We start from the raw sequence: 18521 nt of genomic DNA, 5'->3' as shown, positions 1-18521 counted from the left end.
TGGGCCGGGCGCGGCTGGCTCACGCCTGTAATCCTAGCACTCAGAGAGGCCGAGGTGGGTCGATCACGAGGTCAGAAGATCAAGACTATCCTGGCCAACATGGTGAAACCCCATCTTTACTAAAAATACAAAAATTAGCCGGGTGTGGTGGAGTGCACCTGTAGTTCCAGCTATTCAGGAGGCTGAGGCAGGAGAATCGCTTGAATCCAGGAGGCAGAGGCTGCAGTGAGCCGAGATCGTGCCACTGCACTCCAGGCTGGGCAACAAAGCGAGACTCTGTCTCAAAAAAAAAAAAAGAAAAAAGAAAAAAAGAATGCGGGAAAAGAGGCTTGCCAAGGTGGCACACCCGAGATCAAAGAGTGACTGAGTGGCAGAGTCAAGACTTGAACCCTATACCATCGGCTCCCATGTTCCTGTCTGCCATGGTGCTGTGTGAGAGGTGGGAATGGTGAGTTCCCTGCTGAAGCTCAGTATGGAGGAAATCATTTTCTGTAGCACATTCCTGTGCTCTCGGGCAGCTTAATTGACTTCTGTGCTTGAATTCTTTCATCTATGAACAAGTTAGATAATAGAATAGTAATTGGCCAAGCCCTTGGCGAGGACTCAGTGCATGCTACCTCTGATAGATACTAATATATAGGTATGGTAGGAATGTCAATCATCAATATTGTTTGACTGTTTTTATTTCTGGTAACAATTTTGACCACGGACTGCCTGTTTTTTAATAGATTTGTTAGGTTAATGAAAACATAGCTCTCACAAAAACGTTTTATAACACCAAGTTCACAAACCAACATCATGGTGGTCCCCAAGGACATGTGACAGAGCTGGGATTTGAACCCAGGCCCGGCTGGCCTGTGTCCCTACACTGAGGACCCAGGTGTCTGGCTGGCCCTCAGCTTTCTGTGGTCCTGGTGATTCTGCCCTGGTGGTCACAGTGTCAGGTACATCTGCTAGGAGTGGGTTTATGATCCAGTTATGAAGGAGCCCAGGCCTCAGCACCAGAAAAGATGAGATTGCAGTGTTACTCAAGGCCAGGAGCCTCTGCTCAGTGACTGCCTTCAATCCTCTTCCCTGGGAAGATCACCTGTACCGTTCATGATGTTCAGATATAACCTCCCCCAGGAAGCCTTCCCTGATGACATATACACCTCTGTCACAGGCTCCCAGGTGGGGTGAATAGAGTCTTCCTTTGCTCCCATGGCACCTTACAGGATCTTTGGCAGCCTTTTCTATGGGGGTTTGTGTAACGTGTCTTAACCGTTTGCCGTAAGCTCCCGAGGACAGAGGCTGTGTCTGTGTTACAAACGTCTCTCTCTGGCTGGGTGCGATGGCTCACGCCTGTAATCCCAGCACTTTGGAAAGCTGAGGCAGGTGGATCATTTGAGGTCAGGAGTTTGAGACCAGCCTGGGCAACATGGTGAAACCTTCTGTCTACTAAAAATACAAAAAAGAAAAAAAAAAAAGAAAGAAATGAGGGCTTACAGGCATGGTGGCATGCACCTGTAATCCCAGCTACTTTGGAGGCTGAGGCAGAATTGCTTGAACCCAGGAGATGGAGGAGAGCTGAGATCGCGCCACTGCACTCCAGCCTGGAAGACACAGTGAGACCTTGTCTCGAAAAGAAAAGAAAAAGAAACGCCTGTTTCCCAAAATCCACTTCTCTTCTACCGAGGACACAGAAATGGTCTCTTTCCCTGTCCCTTTCTAGGGCCATGTGGCTCATTCTGGCTAAAGGGTGATGAGCAGAAGTGAGTTGCATAATCCCAGTGAAAGCATTTATTTGCTGGTGCAAGAGCTTCTGGGGCTGGCGCGATGTGCTAGGGGGCAGGACTGAGGGGTGGCACCAAATGCTGCGTAGGAGAGTTCTCTGCATTTGACAGTCAAGTATCCTCATGGCAACATGGAGAGGCCGGACCTGTCTGCATGGCCATTCTTGGGGTGAGGAGCCTGAGGCTTGGTGAGGTTAATTGCTTGTCCAAGGGATCTTGTGCAAATTCCATGGCTTGTTCCATGACGATATGCTACCATTGGCTGTTCCTGATTCCTTGTTGTTGCTGTTAATTGTAGGCTAAGGGTGTGTGCGTGTGCGTGTGTGTAGGTGGGTGAGGAGGGAGTGAGGAACAGCTAGCCGAGTTGCAAGGCTTGGTCCTTTTGCAGAGTGGGTGTTAGCAAAGGCTGGCATGCTTAGCCCAGGTGGTGGCTGTGCTTGGCCACCAAGTTAACGGAGGGAGAAACGAGTTAGCTGTTATCTCCTCGCAGATGGCAGTTTTCCTTTAATGTGGAGCTTTGGAGAGAATACCAAGATGGGGCTGTGCTTACTAACCTCTTCCTCGCTGCACAGATGGGAATAAGGGGGGTGGAAGAAAAGGAGGAACAGGAGAGGTATTCGAGGCAGAGGCTGCCTGGGCGGTGCTGCTTCCTTACCTGCTGTCAGCCTAAGGGAACTTTGCCCTCCCTGAGATTCAGGGATGAAAGCTTTCTAGCAAGAGTGCCCAGGAGTGCTGGCCTCACACGCCAGGGACCTTGCGGAGAGTGCATGGACATGCGAGTGAGGGTTGTAGCCGTGGTGGCAGTGCAGTAGGTCTTCAGAGAGGCTTTAGGCTGGCCGGGTCCACAGAGTTCCCCATGCTGGCTCCTGCTTCCAGGCAGATGCACTATTCTAGTTGTTATGGCCAGCTGGAGTCGGGGACTGGCCCAGGAGGTCAGGGTAGTGGCCTGGTAGTCTGCATCTGTTGGTCTTGCCCCCGCTTTGTCCTGGTGAGCGCTGAAGTCATGTTCATGTGGGCCAGGCACTCTCTTGAACACGGTTGCACGCCCATCCTCAGAAGATCCCCTCAACCACCTTCACCACTCAGGACGCTGAGTGCCTGAGAAGCTGGTCACTTTCCTCCACCCACGCTTGCTGCCGAGTAGAGAATCCAGTGTGGAACCAGGACACTGTGACTCCGGAGTTCCTAACTACTAGGATTGCCCCTCCATTCACTTAAGTTCTCTTATTTTGCAAACAAAGACAGTGGGAGAAACAAATATTTATTTGAACATGTATTGTTTGCCAGGTGCTATGGTTAGATTGTGTATATTATCTCATTTAAGTCTTATTTATAGCCCTGGGGTTAAGTGTCATCTTGTTGATTTAAAAAATTCAAAAAAGGCTGGGCATCGTGGCTTATGCCTGTCATCCTAACACTTTGGGAGGCCGAAGTGGGAGGATCACTTCAGTCCAGGAGTTCAATACCAGTCTGGGCAACATAGTAAGACCCTGTCTGTACAAAAAAATTTTTTTAGTTGCCAGAAAATTTGAACTTTTTTTAGTGTAAAATACACATAAGATTTTAACTTAACCATCTTAACTATTTTGGGGTGGACAGTTCCTAGTGTTAAGTATCTTCACACTGTAGTGTAGCCAATGTCCAGAACTATTTGGATCTTGCAAAACTGAACTTGTGTACCCTTTGAACAAAAGCTCCCTCTTCTCCCCTCCCCCAAGTCCCTGACAAGCAGCATTCTCTATGGGTTTGAGTCCTTCAGGTACCTTATGTGAGTAGAATTATATAGTATTTGTCCTTTTGTGACTGACTTATTTCACTTAGCATGAGGTCCTCAAAGTTTACATCACATGGTGTAGTGTGTGATGCTGTTTCTTCTATTGTATGTATATGCCACACAGCACGTTGGTTTGTCCAATCATCTGTGGCTGGACATGTCCTTAATGAGCCATACATGTCATCATGAGTTGCTTCCAGCTCTTGGCTACATTTTGTTGATTTTATTAATCACTCAAGACCAAGGTAACACACCTGGATTTAAGCCCCAATCTCTTTTTGATACCTGACTTCCGACTTCTTTTTACTTCCTTTTTTTTTTTTGAGAGGGAGTCTCATCCTGTTGCCAGGCTGGAGTGTAGTGGTGCAATCTCAACTCACTGCAACCTCTGCCTCCCAGGTTCAAGCAGTTCTCCTGCCTCAGCCTCCCAAGTAGCTGGGATTACAGGCCCCTGCCACCATGCTCAGCTAATTTTTGTATTTTTAGTAGAGATGGGGTTTCACCATGTTGGCCAGGATAGTTTTGATCTCTTGACCTTGTGATCTACCCGCCTTGGCCTCCCAAAGTGCTGAGATTACAGGCGTGAGCCATCAGACCTGACCGTGACTTCTTTTTACTTCTAAGGATCATCCAGCTTTAGGAGTTGGAAAGAATTTTACCTTAATGTGGCCTTTGTTAAGCCTGAAACTGCTTTGGGCCTGTTGAAAACTCAGTTTTTTTCTGAGTCCCGGCTCAGACTGCATTTCTTCCAGAAACCTGGCAGGGACCCGGTTTATACCACCGGAGGCCACCATGTGAGGTGAAGCTTTTTTGTTTGTATCTGTTGGGTGCCCATTGTTTTCCTAGTGTCATTTCTTCATCTGCTGAGAATCTTCTCCCAAAGCTCATGTGTCTGTTTTCATATTTTAGACTGTGATGAGATGTCATTCTGAAATTCGGAAATACGGTAACACAGCAATATTATCACGATACAGGTTTGCGTTTGTAAGGTTAGCTCCCTTGAGGTATTTTTTCTCAAGCCCAGGTCTTAAGGCGATAACTGCCCTGGGTGTGCAGTAATATGGTTTATAGGGTCAAAGGTGAGATCTCTTGTGTGATAGGCCAGAGATTCTCTCTGATGCACTTGATTATCCTTTTATATAAATAAGCATTTTGTTCATCTAGGAGAGCATTAATTACTAATTACTAACATTTACCGATAAACAACTATAAGAAATATTTCAGTAAGTGTTTTGTTAGTATGTTTCCTTGAAAACTTAACTGCAAGTGAACATGTAATTTAACTTTGTCTTTTTCTGACTGCATCATTTCTTGTACTTGCATGTCCACTGGGTGTATTTATTTTTGAGGTCTTTTGAATTCTTGCCTTTTGGGGTTTCCCAGCTGTCTGGGTATCAAAAGCTCACAGTGGGTTTTTTCTCCTGCCCTTGACGGGAGTCTGTTCCTTTTGGCTTCCAGCTTAGAATAAAAGAGCCACTGCTCTGTCTGCCCCATGAACCTTCACTTAAAGATGTTATTTTAGGCTGTGTGCGGTGGTTCACCCCTTGTAATTCCAGCACTTTGGGAGGCTGAGGAGGGCTGATCCCTTGAGGCCAGGAGTTCAAGACCAGTCTGGCCAACATGGCAAAACCTCGTCTCTATTAAAAATACCAAAGTTTGTTGAGCCTGTAATCCCAGCCACTGGGGAGGCTGAGGCACAAGAATCACTTGAATCCAGAAGGCAGGGGTTACAGTGAACGGAGAATACGGCACTGCATTCCAGCCTAGGCAACGGAGCGAGACTCTGTCTAAAAAAAAAAGGGTTATTTTAGCTTTTTCTGCTTGCTCTTCGAAAAACAAAAATTAGGGGGCAGGGGGAGACAGAAAAGGATAATGACAGACAGGTTCCTCTGACAGCTAACCTTAAAGGGGCCTTGTCTATTTTTCAGAACCCGCATTAAGAAGCACATTCAGATGCATCAGCCCTCTGTAGAGCACCTGCCATGAGCCAGGTAAGATGTGAAGCGTTTTCAAAGCTGTTTTATGAAATCCTCGCGGAAACCTTTGCAAGTTGCCGTTTTTCAGCTGGGCGATCTGTGCTCAAGTAAGCTGCCTCGGCTCACTTGGCTAAAAGTAGAAGCACCAGCCTAGAGCTTGGCGTTGTCCTCCTCTAAGTTTAGGGCTGTAATCTGGTTCTCCACCAAAGAAGACGCAGTGGCTGCCTCATGGGGACTTGGAAACAGTGTCTGATTCCCTGTCGTGGTGGGATTTCCCTGTGTCTCGCTCTCTCGGGTGATGATCAGTAGATCTGTTTATCACTCCTAGGAGCTGCGCCTTGAGTCTTTGTTTCAGACTCTTCATTTGGACCTGACCGAGGCTCTGAGGGGGACATGGCTGCTAAGACCCACCAGCTGCCTGGCTTGTTCCATCAGGAATGGTCCCGACCCTCTTCCATGGAGAGGCATGTGGCTGTCTGGGTGGAGAACATTTCCAGGGGAGCATGGCCCCCTGAGAGCTGGTCTGGGTATGGCCACCATTCGGCACTCTGGTTGGATTCTGCACATGGAACATTTTGGAATCTTTTCAGGGGAAGTTTGGCATGGGACTCTCTTCTGCTGTCCCGTATTCCTGCTGAAGTCAGAGGCCATTTGTTGGGCACAGTCATCACCCAGGTGCCAGTGTAGGGCTGGGTGCCCGGGAAGCCACCAGTAAGCCAGACTGAAGTGAGGGTGTGTCTCAGGGTGTCAAGCCTTGATCCCGATTCCATCATTTATTATTCGTGTTCTCTTAACCTTTAGTTTCCTTGTCTTAAAAAAAGCGGGGGAGCATGCGAAGAGGTGACCATAGTCCTTCATGGTTTTACTGCAAGGGCTCTGAGCAAAAAAATGTGTCATGAGGGCAGGTATGGGCTTTATTAGTTTTTGTATCCTGACGTTGGCATTCACTACATATTCATTGGAACAATGATGAAAAAGTAAGGAACCCCACTCTTATGTCTCATTTGCTCCACTTTGAAAAGTAAAATAATGGTGTTGATTTGTGGCTCCAAGCGGGAGAGGGCTGCTCATCAGAAATGCCTTGAGGGCCTTTCCCAGAAGCCCCAGTCCTGAAATTCTGATTCCTGCCATCTTGGCTGGAGTGTGGCACGTGGATTCTGAACATGGGTCCTGGGGATTGTGCTGCACAGCCCTGGTGAGGCGCGATGGGCCCTCTAGCCTCTGAGGTGTCTTGCCTGATCCTTCTGGGTTGTGCAGGTTGGGGGCACACGGAGTCGCTAGCAAATGGTTAGGGTGCTGACAGTTTCTTACTCCACCCCTCTGCCTCCCACCCGCCCTTCTCCAGAATGACTCCCAGGGCCTGCTGGGCTGGAAAGTGCTGTCTCTCTCTGCTGAGTGCCCCGTGGTCCTGCCTCTGGGCTTTTGTAGTGCTGCAGTTAGCCATAAGCTGTGGAAGGCAACAGACTTGCTGGATGCAACATGGCCCCCGACAGCACCAGCATGGCTCCCCACAGCACCAACATGGCCCCCGACAGCACCAGCATGGCTCCCCACAGCACCAACATGGCCCCCCACAGCACCTTTGCCAGGCTCTTGCGTCCAGTTGGCGTATCGTATATATTTACATATGTCACCAATACATTTATGAATAACTGTTTCAACAGAGCTAATTCTTTGGTGTTATAAATAACAACTGCATCTCCCAAGATTCCTTCTGTTTCTCTTCAGACCAGTAACACAGAATGTCTTTGTTAAATTGGTCCTTTTTTTTTTTTTTTTAATAAACTGGAGACACTTGGGAAGAAAAAAATGATGTACTCTTCCTTTGTAATTAGCTGGGATGATTAGACTGTCTTTTCCATTATGTTTTATTTTTACTTTCCTTGGAGTTTATCAAGTGGCCTCTTTTCTATGAAGGTTACCCTTCAAGTGAGTAAGGGAGCTTGATTAGATCACTGGGGGATTTACTTTGTACTTTTTAAAAGTAAGACGCGTGATGGAGAAGGCTAATGGGAGCCAACTGCGAAAGGTCAGCCCTGGAGCTCTAAAAAGGGGCCTCTGAGCTGAGAAACTAAAACCCGTGCTCCCAGATCAAGATTTTTTTTTTTCAGCCATCAACTGCTGAAGTAATTAATAGTCACTTTTATTTTAGAATTTGTTTTATATTTAACAAAGCCTTCTGAGCAGCCCTTCATGGCTTGTCTTCATGCCCAGGGCACGGTCCTTTTTCTTCCCCCTTTACGTGCATTTTTAATTGCATTGGTCAACTCTGACTTTGTGATATGCTAACTCCTTGAATGTGATACTCATTTGATTTTATGTTTTTGATGCAAACGGATCTTAGAATACATTCTAGAGTGCCTTGGTAGACTTCTTAATCCACAAGAGGAAGTTTGTCCTGTTCAGCCTCCAGAAGGACTGGTGTGGCCGGTCTGGACATCTGGCTGGCCACGAGCCTGCCGGGAGGGACTTAGTTGGGACCTGCTGAGAGCAGTTTCACTTTCACATTTGCTTCCTCTTGTCCACAGCAGAACTGAGAGGTGTCTTGGGGATCCCTAGAGTATTGAGAACAAAGAGCAGAAGGAAGAACTTGCGTCCTTCTATTTTCCATCCATTCAGGGAATATTTAGTGCCTGCCCCAAGGCAGGTTCTGAGGATACAGCAGACGGCACAACAGGCAGTCCCTGTCCTTGTGGACGTACTCTGGCACCAAGCTGTTTCCAACTCAGCACATGTTGGGAAAGGAACTGACGTTTTTTCATATCCTTGCTGTGTTTGGCATATGTGGGCATACTTACTTAAGCCTCACAACTGTCTGTGAAGTAGGTATTATTAAGGGTTATATAGGCCGCATGTATCTGTGAACATTGTACTGGTGTGTGGTGTTTTATATAATAGAGCTATGAAATTATGCAGCTGGGGGTTTGCAAATAAACCCTGCCTTTTGCCATCTAAGTGTTGAACAAGAGACATAAATGCTCACAGCCTCCTCCTCTTCCCCTGTTGTGAATGAGGCTAAAGGTTGGACCTCGTAGGACCATTTTGTAGTTACCACTTTGCAGGTTGGCATGGGTACACACATGTATTGTATACCTGTGTGTGCTTGGAAAGCAGAGGCTCTTTCTGCCTGTGATCCTGGAGTTACTTCTGGATTTGATCCTGTACAGAATGATCTTACATCCAGTTCGTTATAAAGAAAGAAGCTTGTGGCAGGGCATCTGGAGACCCAGGTTCCACCTGCTTCTACCATCGAATTGTGTGGTCTTGGACAAGTTCCTAGACCTCTCCAGTTCTCAGCTGTCTCATACCTGAAATGAGACAGTGGTGCTGATTTCCCTTTGGATGGATTTCTCTTTGGTGGCTTTGTTTGGGCCCCCACTCTTCATTTCCATCAAGACTTTCACATGTTTAAATTTCATACGGCAGAGGGTTTCCTGGCTGCCTCATTCAGTCCTGTGACCCTCGCCCAGCCTTCCCAACCCTCTTTACCCTGTTCTGCTTTTCCTTTTTTTTCATTGCACTTAACCACTTACTAACAGACTGTATAATTTTTAAAAAATTTACTGTGCTTATTTTTATAAACAAAAAACAAACGTTACCGTTATTGGAATGTAACCTTATTAAGGGGGAAATCTTATCTGTGTTGTGCCCAGACCACCCTGAAGCATGAAGGGCTGCTTGGGAGGCTTGGTTAAATAGACAACACATTCTGAAATAAAAGTGACTTTTTTTTTTTTTTTTTGAGACAGTGTCTTGCTCTGTCACCAGGCTGGAGTGCAGTGGTGCCATCTTGGCTCACTGCAGCCTCTGCCTCCTGGGTTCAAGTGAGTCTCCTGCTTCAGCCTCCCAAGTAGCTAGGATTACAGTGCCACCACACCCAGCTAAGTTTTGTATTTTTAGCAGAGACGGGTTTCATCATGTTGGCCAGGGTGGTCTTCTTGATCTCTTGACCTCGTGATCTGACCCCCTCACCCTCCCAAAGTGCTGAAATTTACAGGCGTGAGCCTCTGCGCCTGGCCCTAAAAGTGACTATTAATTACTTCAGCAGTTGAGGGCAGAAAAAGAAATCTTGATCTGGAAGCATCAGTTTCAGTTTCACAGCTCAGAGGCCCCTTTTTTTTAGCTCCAGGGCTGACCTTACACCATCTGTTCACATCAGACTTCTCCATCATGAGTCTTATTTTTAAAAAGTACAAAATAAATACCACAAACAGGTATTGTGATTTGTGAAACAAGTTGTTGAGAAAATTACAAAGAATAGCTCCTTCCGCTGCTATCTGCTTAAGCCGGTGCAGCTCTAATAGCTAGGGCCCTTGTGTGTTCACTTCTTGGACATAAAGAGTTTCCCAGAATACAGACGTATGGTGGAGTCACTCTATTGGTGATAGAACAAGATGAAAACAAGATCACTCAGTCATCAGCACTGAACACGGATAAAAGCAAGATCACTGCAAGGCACAGGAAAACCGAACTTTCCCCACTCTCGGCTCACATGAATGCTTCTTGACCAATTATGGCTTTAGCCTCATTCTGTTCCTTCTGTGTCTTGGATAAAAATTAGGAAGCTACCTGATTATAAAATTTCTGCTCTGTTGACGGCACCCAATTCAGAGCAAAACTACATTTTCCTGAGCCCACCCCTAAATCACTGAACACAGTCCAAATTGTATAATGAGCTCCTGCTGACATTCTCTTCCTGATACATCTGCAGTTCCCCCTGGTATAGTGTCTGCCTTGTTGCAGTGAGCCAATAACCCCGACTTTGTTTGCCTACAGGTATGTTCCTGGTAGGTTTGTTTTCTTTTTTTTTTTTTGAGATGGGGTCTCGCTCTCTGGCCCAGGCTGGAGTGCAGTGGCATGATCTCAGCTCACTGCAACCTCTGCCTCCTGGGTTCAAGCGATTCTTCTGCCTCAGCCTCCTGAGTAGCTGGGACTACAGGCACGTGCTACCACACCTGACTAATGTTTGTATTTTTAGTAGAGACGGGGTTTCACCATATTGGCTTGGCTGTTCTTGAATTTCTGACCTCGTTATCCACCCGCCTTGGCCTCCCAAAGTTCTGGGATTACAGGCGTAAGCCACCGCGTCCAGCCTCTGGTAACCAGTCTTTAACTGGAGCCGGTAGTAGAGTTGCTTGGTGAATAAAACTTGTAATAGGCATCACTATAGAAATGTGTAGGTTATTTTACAGCTGAATGGTATTGAATAGACACATATACAGTTTAATTGGAGAGCTGACTCATATATACACTTGATAATTGTGGAAACAGAGCAGGATGTGACAGAAGGCAGAAATGCAAAGGTGGGCTACATGTGCCTTGAAGTATGTGAGTTGAGAGAAGGAGAAAGCCTGGAATTCTGGGGTGATAGGAGAAGGTAGGTAGGGCTGGGAGAGACAGTGGGGTCTTGAGTAGCGCCTTTGTTTAGGAGGCTGGAGACTGAGGTCTTACCCTGATTTTACTGCATATGAGCTCTTAACGACTCCAATTGTTAGGTTTTCATTTGTAAAAAACAGGATCAGTAATCTCTCCTCCTTGTCTCCTCCCATAGTAGTTAACTTGTGTGAAAACACCTTATCAACTGTCCTGTGCTGGGAAAGTATAAGGCCTTGCTCTAATTGTGGAGAGAATAAAATAACATGGAGTTTCAAGGTGTTTCACCCATAAGCCAGGTGCTAAATGATCCCTCTCTGTCTTCCGCCACCCAAACTTAAGAAATGAGGGTTGCCATAGGAACCTTGTCATTATCATTCAGCAGCTGTAGACTTTCTCAGGTGGTGTATTTTTTTAAGACTGGTTAGGTTACTTATAGGGTCTTGGGAAGAGGAGTGTGGTGGGAGAGGCATAAGAGAGAGGCAGGGGGAGAATTAGAATAAGGGGGGAGCCAGCAAAACCCTTCTTGCATCAGATGAGGGGCTTAGGAGCCAGCTGCTACCTTTACACCTCTGCCCTGGCCCCCTCCACTCTGAGTCAGACTTGGTTGTTCAAGGATTTAAATGGGAAAATGTGTTAGCCAGATTATCCTTCCAAATACGGTTATAAAGTCTACCTGTATTAAAGAGGGGAAGATCGCCTTCTGTGGAATTTCAGATCTTAATAATAATCATAGTAATAATAATGATACCAGTATCTGTCGTTTACTGGGTGTTTGTTATATGCCGGACACTGGAGTCAGCATTTGTGGATGTTGCTTCATTTAATACTTGCAATAAGTTCATTGTTATCCTTCTTTGCAAACGAGGAAGCGGAAACATAGAGGTTAAATTACCCACCCAAGTCACCAGCCAGCCGATCTCACAGCCCAGAGTTGAGCTAGGTCCTTCTGACCTCAAGTGCAGAAGAGTTAAGACTGCTCCTTGGTTTTCTTGCAGATAATCCTAGGATATGGGAGCTATTATCTGGGACACTCATCTTTAAATGGGAAAATGGGGGTTAGAAGAGGTGAAATTGCTGTTTGAAAGCCATGCTGTTGCTGCTGCTGGTGGTGAGGGCCTGGGTGAGGGCCAAGATCTTCTGACCCTCAGTCTGGAGAGGGACTAGGACTTTTCTCCTGGTGAGTTTAAATAGGAGCAGTTGTGTTCACTGGCAGTTTCTGCAACAGAAGGATGGTCCTCCTTTTACTTCTCTGTGAAAAAGGCCCTCGAGTTATAGAAGCAGATTTCCTGGGCTCTCATTGCACCTCTACCCGCTTACCAGCCATCTGACCCTGGGCTCCTTCTTTAATTTCTCTGACCCTTTGTATTTGTCATATGGAAAACTGGGATGACAACTGTACCTACACCATAGTGTTGAAATAAGATAAAGGAGGCCAGGCGCGGTGACTCACGCCTGTAATCCCGGCACTTTGGGAGGCAGAGGCTGGCAGATCACCTGGGGTCAGGAATTTGAGACCAGCCTGGCAAACATGGTGAAACCCCGTGTGTACTTAAAATACAAAAAAACCTACAAAACAATTAGCTGGGCGAGGTTGTGCTCACCTGTAATCCTAGCTACTTGGAAGGCTGAGGCAGGAGAATCGCTTGAACCTGGGAGGCGGAGATTATGATGAGTCAAGATCGCACCATTGCACTGCACCTGGGTAACAGAGTGAGACTCTGTCTCCAAAAAAAATAAAGAGAGCGAACTAAAGGGATTAATATGTTGAAAAGTCATTAGCCTGGTGTCTAGTACCCTGTAGGTTATGAGTAAGAACTGCCTGTTAATAATGTATCGCATCCCCTGTTTGAAGGATGTAGTCCTAATTTGAGTCTTTTTCAGTAGTCTGGAGCTCCTGCCCTCGCCCTGTGGAATTCATATCTTCCGAGATACACGGATACTGTTGAAGTTATGGTGAAGATGGTAGAGTGCTGGGAGGTAGAGTGGAGAGGGATCGATTCATGAAAAAATGACATTAGCTGACTAAGGACACCCAGGTGGTTGAGATGTACTTTGAAGGGGGCCTGTGTGTCTGTTGACCTGGAGTTCAGGGGACAGGTTTCTTTTGATGGCAGCGTCTTATCCTGGGGTGACTCTGGGCGGCAAAAGCATTGCCTGTTGATAAGACTGATGACACACTGTCACTCTTGTACCAGAAATGGTGCAAGAACAGAGAGGTTTTATCCTGCTCTTCATCCTGTACACAGTCCCTGTGACAGAAGGTGTCTGCTGAGTGGACAGGCCGGGAACTGTCCTTCGAGACTGTGTGCAGATGAAGTAGGGGATGTAAACCCATGAAGAACAATAAATCAGGGAGTGGAGCAGGACAGGCTGGGGTGAAGAAGGAATTTGTCTTTATTGTGCAGTTAGCCTTTTCGATTCTTCAAAAGCTTAGGAGGTAGTGAATATGGTCCTCCACTGTACAGAGTAGAAGAGGCATCTCAGGAAAGTGATTTGCCCAGTACTGGTTAGCGACCATCAAGGACCTGGCCTCAGGTCCTTCTCTCTGCCTCAGGATGGCCCTCTGGGATCCGTCAAAGGGACTTGTCTTGAGTAATTAACTGAATACTGGTTTATTCAGAATGAGGGGTCTTTTTTTTTTTTTCTTTTTTGAGACGGAGTTTCACTCTTGTTACCCAGGCTGGAGTGCAATGGCGTGATCTCGGCTCACCGCAACCTCCGCCTCCTGGGTTCAGGCAATTCTCCTGCCTCAGCCTCCTGAGTAGCTGGGATTACAGGCACGCGCCACCGTGCCCAGCTAATTTTTTTTGTATTTTTAGTAGAGACGGGGTTTCATCATGTTGACCAGGATGGTCTCGATTTCTTGACCTCGTGATCCACCTGACTCGGCCTCCCAAAGTGCTGGGATTACAGGCGTGAGCCACCGCGCCCGGCCCGGGGTCTTTTAATTGGCGTGCCTTTGGTGTAACCACTGGGGTTTTGGGGCCCAGTGTCTGGCAGTGTGCAAGGAGCGTGGGGCATGTTTGTCACCACGTGGTTTCAGGAAGAGCCCCCCTTCCCTTGCTAAGGCAGAATTTGAGTGAGGATGGGGTGGGCTCCTGGTATGGGGGCAGGTTATTGTGGGTGCTGGAGGGAATGACTTTTACTCTGAGTCATTCAGTGGCCTGTGAAGGCAGGGCTGGGGGTGGAGAGAGAAATAGAGTCACTGGCCAAAAACTCCCAGTGCCTGCCCTTTCTTACCCCTAGGGTCCCTGAGCCTGGTTTGAAACCACTTATCCACCACCTTGTTTTTATTCTCACACACCGAGTCCTTTAGATGTAAGTGTGTTGCTGAGAGAGGCTGAGATATGCACTGGGTGAAAGATTTTCAACTGGTCTTTTCCTGATAAGCACCTACTTGTTGATATTCTGAGCTTTCACATCAGCATTCTAGGGAAAAAAAAAAACGAAAACCACAGAGGACTCAAAAATACGCTGCCTGATTTAGTTTTGATTGCTCATGTCTCTGGCTTCTTTCATGGAACTATTAATTGACTAGAGGGAATTGCTGCTCTTCGCACAATAAGCTCCTAGTCATGAAGCAGAAGGGTGACAGCGATCATTTTGGGGTCCTTCAGACTCTGGCGACGTTGAAACAGGCTGTCAGGTTTGTAACTACCAGTTAGCATGAGTGGGCGTGGCAGAAATTATCGGTTTGATTTTTGATCGGGGCTATGGCTTGTACTTAAGCTATTTGGAGGGAAGAGAAAACATGAATGAGTGAGTTAAGGCAGTAAGAGATGGAGTCATGCTGGGTTTTTAGGCATTTGTTTAAAAAACGACACAAAGTGTGAAATAGTGAAGACCAGGAACTGTTTGGCTTTTTCCGGTTTACAATTAGAGAAGAAAGATATTTGGAGAATTTAGAAGACTTGAGTCTATCACGTAGTAAATCTGGTGGAGTACTTTTATAGGTCAGTTCACAGTGTACCACTGCTTAGAAGTGGACTGGATTTAATGGGACTGGCTATTGACTCAGCAACAATTTATTATTCACCTTCTATGTATAAAGCACTATTGTGGATAAATGTCTTCTGAATTGTTAGAATCTAAACTATACTCAATATCGTTAACATGTGAAGCATATCTTACGGAATTCTGATATTTTTAAAAAACCATTACTCCTGTGTCATTAAATGAAAAGTGTCAGAACAATGGTAGTTTAATGCAGTTTGGGTAAAACTATGAATATTTAATGTTATATATTCGAATATGCATGAAACATTTTGGAAACTGGATAAGAAGCTGAAAAATAATCAGTCTAATAAAGTTGATGTTTTAATCCATGGTTGTCAGAATCACAAAAGAGAAAAAAACAGATATCATGTGCCTCTTGATGGATCTTGGATCTGATCAAGACCTTAGATCTAGCTGTGAAGTCACAGGAAATAACGCTGGTTAAATGACACACAGAGATGCCGTCATGAAAATTCAGGCAGTGGAAAACTCTATAGAAAAACCACTCTGTTCTTCACCAAGGAAATTGTAAGGGGGAAAATACGATGGTGCCAATGGCTTGTGGATGTTAGATAAAGTTAAGGAATTAATGTTCTTTTCTTAGTGTGGTAATGAAATTGAGATTTAAAAATAAAGATTTTGAAACCCTTATGACCAAGATGATAGTATCTTGGGGATTTGCTTCAAAATAATCGGGGTGTGGGGAGAGGGAGTCATGGGAATGAGTAGGGTAGAAAGGAAACAAGACTGGTCATGACATGATAATTACTGATATTGGGTCACAGATATATAGGGACTCTTGCTTTTTTTTTTTTTTTTTTTTTTTTGAGACGGAGTCTCGGTCTGTGACCAGACTGGAGTGCAGTGGTGCTACCTCGGTTCACTGCAACCTCCACCTCCCGGGTTCAAGAGATTCTCCTGCCTCAGCCTCCTGAGTAGCTGGGACTATAGGCATGCGCCACCAGACCCAGCTAATTTTTGTATTTTTAGTAGAGACAGGGTTTCACCATATTGGCCAGGATGGTCTCGATCTCCTGATCTTGTAATCTGCCCGCTGAGATCACAAAGTGCTGGGATTACAGGCATGAGCCACCCCACCCAGCCAGGACTCTCTCTCTCTCTCTTTTTTTATGTGTTTAATGTTTTTCTTTCCTTTTTCTTTTCTTTTTCTTTTTGAGATGGAGTTTCCCTGTTGTTGCCCAGGCTGGAGTACAATGGCATGACTTCTGCTCACTGCAACCTCAGCCTCCCGGATTGAAGTGATTCTCCTGCCTCAGACTCCCAAGTAGCTGAGATTACAGGCATGCACCACCATGCCTGGCTAATTATTTTGTATTTTTAGTAGAGACAGGGTTTCTCCATGTTGGTCGAACTCCTGATGGCAGGTGATCCACCTGCCTCAGCCTCCCAAAGTACTGGGATTGCAGGCATGAGCCATGGCGCTCGGCCAACATTTTTCATAATACTAGTGTTAAGTGAAATAATGATTTAGTCTATTAGCTGTTTCCTAAAGATAGGCATTATAAGCTCCATTGTAAGTAACATCCTGAAATTTTTCAACTTGATGTGATGTTAGAAGGATGATCTTGTTCCCTAGTACCTTCCATGAACTTCCAGGATTCTGGGTTTCCTAGGAGTTGGGGGAGGTAAGGGAGAGAGACGCAGGTAAGTGGGACTTCAGAATCTTGTAAATATGCTTTAATCACAGATGTGTCACCTGTATGTTTTAGATATCTGCGTTTCCCAGAAGATTTTGCTGGGGACATAAAGGGGGTATTTGCTATTTATAGAAAGAAAAGTTTGGAAACTACCCTCTTGTTTTATAAACAAGGAAACCAAAGCCCCCTGAGGGGAGGCGATATACCCAAGTTCGCACAGCAGGCAAGTTGCCCATCCATAGACCCCCCTGGCGGCTGTTCTTACACTCTTCATTCATGCTGGTCCCCAGTCATTACCCTTTAGACCTCTTGCCCAGGGGCTCCAAGGAAGATGGGTCACCTGCATTCTGGTTTCCAGTGCTGCCTGATCCTCCTAAGTGGAAGCTGTGAAAGTGAAATTGAAATCACTTTCTGCATTCAGAGCACTGAAAGTAGAGTCCCACTGGAGATGCAGTTACTCCCAGCTCCCAGCTTGGTCTTCTGTGAAACTCCCAATGCCAGGGAGCATTGTAGCCAGAGGAAGACATTGAATTTGGGAAACAAACAGTCTCGTTGGGACTCTTCCTGGGCTACAAAACCTGTATGTTGAACACTTAATCATTTTTAATGCTTGTTTCATCTGCTGCTCATCTTTATTTGCTCACAATCAAACCAAGAAACCTTGGAGAGTCTCAAGAGGTACCCTATCTTTCAGTTAGAATCTAGGGTTGCAAGTCTTGTTTGTAGATTGCAGGATTTCTTGTTCACATAGCCACCTAGGAAAGAAAGGAGATGAGTAAAGTAGAGGTGGGAGGAAGAGCAGTGGGAACAGACTGTGGGAGCTGAGTTGCACATATTCTCTTAATGGCCGTTAGTTAGACCATGGCCTTTAAACTTCTTTCTTTTACTGCACTCAAACCTGCCAGATAAGGCTTGTTTTCATCAGTAACATTTTAGTAGAGATTTGGCCAGATTGTGGGTACAGGGAGAGTTTGGGACAGTGGGTGGGACCTCTGGGGAGGATGGTGGTGGGACCACTGGAGGGTCTGGGTGCAGTTTGAATAAACCCCCATATGCATCTTGGATCTTCCCACATCCTCACTGTAAAATTACTCCTCCCTACTCTTCCTCTGTTTACCTCTGTTGAGGCCTATTTGTTTATTTATTTAGAAAGGGAGTCTCGCTCTGTCCCCCGGACTGGAGTACAGTGGCGCAATCTCGGCTTACTACAACCTCCGCCTCCCAGGCTCAGGTGATTCTCATGCCTCAGCCTCCCAAGTAACTGTGATACAGGCACGCCCCACCACGCCTGGCTAATTTTCTATTTTCAGTAGAGATGGGGTTTCACCATGTTGGCCAGGCTGGTCTCAAACTCCTGACCTCAGATGATCTGCCCACCTTGGCTTCTCAAAGTGCTGGGATTACAGGCATGAGCCACCGTACCCAGCTGAGACCTCTTTTTAGTTTCCTAGTTTGACCTTTAGAGCAAGACTGTTTAGCATAAGGGGGAATACTTAGAACTGAGCTCAGGGCTGGCATCCATCAACTGGAGGCATCATTAGTCATTTTAATTTTTAATGAGGATAGAACTGTGTGCTGTGCTGCTGGGTTTCAGGGATGGCTAAGATCTAGTCTGTGTTCAAAAGTGCACAGTCTAATAATATAATGAAAAACAATAAACAAGAGATTAACCAGGCAGATGTTCTGCTTGTGTTTGGACATTTATTTAATCCTTGCAACAGCCATCAAGGAGGGTTACCATTAATAACCACATTTTACGGATGGGACACCGAGGCTTGGAGAGATCGTCTAACTTGCATGAGATCATAGAGGTAGTAGTAAGGGTTAGACACAGGATTTAATGCTAGGCAGCCATCTCCAAAGTGCTCATTCTTCCCCTCCCCGCTGAGATTCTTTCTCTGTCACCCAGGCTGGAGTGCAGTGGCGCGATCTCAGCTCACTGCAACCTCCACCACCTGGGTTCAAGCTG

At 46.1% G+C, this 18521-nt stretch overlaps 1 protein-coding gene across 4 annotated transcripts in view; it reads left to right on the top strand.

Annotated features, from left to right (window-relative positions):
- The window catches only part of LARGE1 (LARGE xylosyl- and glucuronyltransferase 1), a 626458-nt gene that overhangs the window by 61533 nt on the left and 546404 nt on the right, over window positions 1-18521 (top strand). For 3 of the 4 annotated variants that reach the window (XM_064367950.1, XM_021669372.2, XM_064367949.1), the window contains exon 2: window positions 5475-5537. The exons of the other annotated variant lie outside the window; for it this stretch is intronic. The gene's annotated coding sequence lies outside the window, so the exon portion shown is untranslated. The remainder of the gene's footprint in view (window positions 1-5474; window positions 5538-18521) is intronic. 4 annotated transcript variants of the gene reach the window in all.

The sequence above is a fragment of the Aotus nancymaae genome, unplaced genomic scaffold (assembly GCF_030222135.1).
Source record: "Aotus nancymaae isolate 86718 unplaced genomic scaffold, 86718_ANA_hifiasm-v0.15.2.pri h1tg000076l, whole genome shotgun sequence".
In the NCBI taxonomy this organism is placed as follows: domain Eukaryota; kingdom Metazoa; phylum Chordata; class Mammalia; order Primates; family Aotidae; genus Aotus; species Aotus nancymaae.
The sequence above is the reverse complement of the archived record's forward strand: the minus strand, read 5'-3'. Positions and strand labels throughout refer to the sequence as shown.